Consider the following 3,518-nt stretch of genomic DNA (forward strand, 5'->3'; position numbering starts at 1 on the left):
AGCTATTTAAGAGTTTCAGAGGAGGTATAGAAGTATTTTGTATTTGAATTGAAGTAAAGCCTAAAAGAGCACCCTACTTTGTAGAAAAGGCTTAATTACATCCAGGAACAAAAGAAAAGCTTTTTTTTTTTTTTTTTACAAGGTAAAATGTTTTGGGGTTTTTTTGGTGTTTTTTTTTTTAAAAGGTCTACAGGATATCCTCTAGGGAAAACCAAGACCAGAGATAAATGAGTGTTTAGACCACTGAGTGTGGTTTTATAGCAGGAAGAGGAAAAGAAAAAGATACATTCAGAGCATACTGATAATTACTGTGGAATAGGAAAAAGCAGAACATTTAAGAAAAAAAAAAATCTACTCTGTATTTGCATTCCTGTTCTCCCAGAGCTCATGAAGTCTTCCGCACCATCAAAAAGTGTCTTTGTCCCTGAAGGACCACAGAGATGTCATATCCAGATGAGCTTCAGGGCACTGGGGTGATGGCTCTAAGCAAGTGTGACAAAGGGAGCGATTTCTTACCCATCCAAGGTGGTGGCCTGCCCACTATCCCGTCGGGGTAGAGGTGGCTCTCTGATCATGAGTGGCTCTGTGAAGTTTGAATATTCAAGGTCACTGAGGTGAATTCCAAACCTCAGTGATCAGAGCCAACCCCTGATCTGAAAGGAAGTAGTAACCATCTCATCCACTTCACAGGACAATTTCCTTTCCCACTGTCCCACCATACATATACATATTTATAAATTGCTTTTTTGACTGGACAGATACCTTTCTTTTTTCTGAAAACACTGGAAAAACAGACACCCGTACAACCTCTGCTATCCCACATCTCCAAGACAGATTGCATGAAACACAATGGCTATTCTAAGTAGTGAAATATAGAATATTTAGAGTGCTCTAAAAATTAATTCTAAAAAACCCCTATCAAAATATTAGAAATAGTTGTAGTTATTTCATCTTTCCTGAGAAAAAAAACAAAACAATAAAACAATTAAACTGCTGCCAGAAACAACTCAAGTGGCCACTACTGTTGAAATACTTCCACTAGAGGAAGTACACAATCTCTTAAAGGCAGGCAGCATTTGCATGAGACTGAGCTAGAGCTGGACATTTCCTTGTGATTTTATTTTAGTGGTTCAGGCTTTGTTCCATTCCTTCAGGGATAGTAAGAACTGGGGGCTCGTTATGACCTTTGTTAAAATTGCTGGTTCTCAGCATCATTCAGAATGTAACCTTTTTGTAGGAATTTTCTTGTCTTCTACTAAAATATCCACTGGTTATAAGGGTAAAGTATCCATTCCAGGTGTTTCTGCCATTCTCCTGCAAAGTGCATTGCTTAGGGCATCTCAGAGACCATGACATTTAATCTGTCTTTTAAATGTGCTTTTCTTAGGTGCTAAGCAGTAAAGAGTCTGCACTTTACCCTCTTAAAAATGCCCTATATTTTTGCTTCTGTAAGAGTAACTGAATTTTTTGTTCGGGTTCCTGAAACAAAGCATTTTTATCATTAGTAAATTTGAGTGGAAAACTGTGGGGACTTCGTTTCTCCAGTATTCTCAGTGGCAAGTGAGTTTCCTATGGCTGCACGTGCATTTGCCAAGCGTTTGATATTGAGGCAGGTCTCTGAATAGGTATTAGACATGTTGAGATTTATATATGCAAAACAATATTCCCCAAAAACTGTGGATATCAGATTTGAAATGGAAGGTCAAGAGCACATAGTGAAAGCCAGCATTGTCGGTCCCGTTAGCTCTGTCTTCACGTTTCAACAGCCAACTCATTTTCAGATCTGTTAATTCCTGCTGTATCTAAGAATTAAAAGTCGTAAGCAGACCTCAACATGGTGGCATTGGGGAAAAAAAAATTTAAAAAAACCCAACAACATTATTTTAACTTTAAAATTATTTTTAAATTCATCAGCAAATTGAGATGCAGAGAACACGTGCATTTGTTGTCACTCCCACCGGGAATGCCCGGCCGCTGTCCGTGGTGCCACAGCCCAGGCTCCTGCCTGAGGAACGGCGAGGCATCGGCCCAGCAGAACTAGAGGAACAGGCAACGAAGCCTTTCACAGTTTTTTTGGTACCTTTCTTCTGTAAATAATTATTTCTTACCTGCAGCTGTATTTATAATTGAAGTTACACAGCTTGTTATGCCTGTTTTCTCTTTAATAAATCCACCTATCCTTATGTAGGAGAAGTTTTGTTCTAAGATCAAAGGCACGTTAAGGTCACCATAAAGATGAAGGGAGAGCCGTATATATCTCTTTTTAAGAAGTAAATTATTGGAACTAATGGTTTATGTATATTTCCAAAGATTAATTTACTCCCTCAGAATGATGTCTTAAAATAAATTAAAAAAAAAAGAACTAGAAATCAAGAATTTGGAACTCTCATGGAAAGTTATTTGGTTTACGTGTAATTTTATTTTAGCCAGTTGAACTATGTATATGAGAAATTATTATTGAAACATGCTCCTTAAATTACAAAAATTTTATGGGAGAAATGATGGTTCTTTAAAGGTTCTGTTCCTGTGTACATTTTCAGAAATTTTAACATAAATTCACACATTATTTTGAAGATTAAAAGACCCTCTCTTTGTTTTTATAAATTTGTGAAAAAGAAATAATAGTAATTACACTAAGTATTTACATGCAATTTGATCAATAGAAAATAGTTTTTAGTCTTATTTTTGTTCCCATTTTCTAATATATAGAATATTTCCTTGCCTGAAAAGTAGCATGTAAGGAATTGAGTACAGTATCTTTTAGAGGATTTATGGTAATGCTGCTGAATTTAGCTGAGCATAAACAGCATGGTGAGCCCCTCAGGGTCTCTTCATTTTCCTGACACACTCCACTGCTGCCCCATTAACACTTCGTCTGTTATTGCCATCTACTCAGTTTAATGAGTATCTTTGAATTTGAAGTTCCTCACAAGAAACAATAGCTAAAATATGTGATGCACCTACTGTAGCTTTCAGTATTGTTTCCTATTCCCTTTATATTTCTTTTAATAAAAAGTACATATCTGTTCTTCAGCAGTAGTTACATCATGACATTTTCTTTAATTATGGTAGATGCTAATCACAAGCACTGAGTAGTGACTACAGATATGATGCTTTATCTGTCTGTGTAGAAGGTAAATGCATGCTGAATAGCTGCTAAAGGAGGCTTTTCCTTACTTTAAAATTCATCTGGTTAATACTGACTCTTTAATGTGAAGAAGGAGTAGTTCTGCGAGAGATTTTGTGCTATCAAAGCAGAATATTATATTTCTTCTAAGAAATAAGAGAGAAGGACTAGGTGCTCTTTTCTGATACCTCTATTAATCCAGCTAGCTGATGTAAAGGTTCCTAAATCTGAATTATCACACTCCTCTGAATACATGAATGAACCATCCTAAACAATAGACTGTATTATCAGTTGAGGACTCAAACCCGAATTAAAGCCAGAAAAATGTTGCACTGGGGCACATCATAAGATTTAAGAACAGTTCTGATTTTGCATTGACTATTAACTGATC

The 3,518-nt window shown here is 36.3% G+C and overlaps 1 protein-coding gene across 3 annotated transcripts in view; it reads left to right on the forward strand.

Annotated features, from left to right (window-relative positions):
- MYT1L (myelin transcription factor 1 like) overlaps nt 1-3,518 on the forward strand; it is a 301,410-nt gene that overhangs the window by 83,727 nt on the left and 214,165 nt on the right. The window lies entirely within an intron of this gene.

The sequence above is a fragment of the Empidonax traillii genome, unplaced genomic scaffold, assembly GCF_003031625.1.
Source record: "Empidonax traillii isolate 1590-97213 ecotype Southwest subspecies unplaced genomic scaffold, ASM303162v1 scaffold488:size1064334, whole genome shotgun sequence".
NCBI lineage: Eukaryota > Metazoa > Chordata > Aves > Passeriformes > Tyrannidae > Empidonax > Empidonax traillii.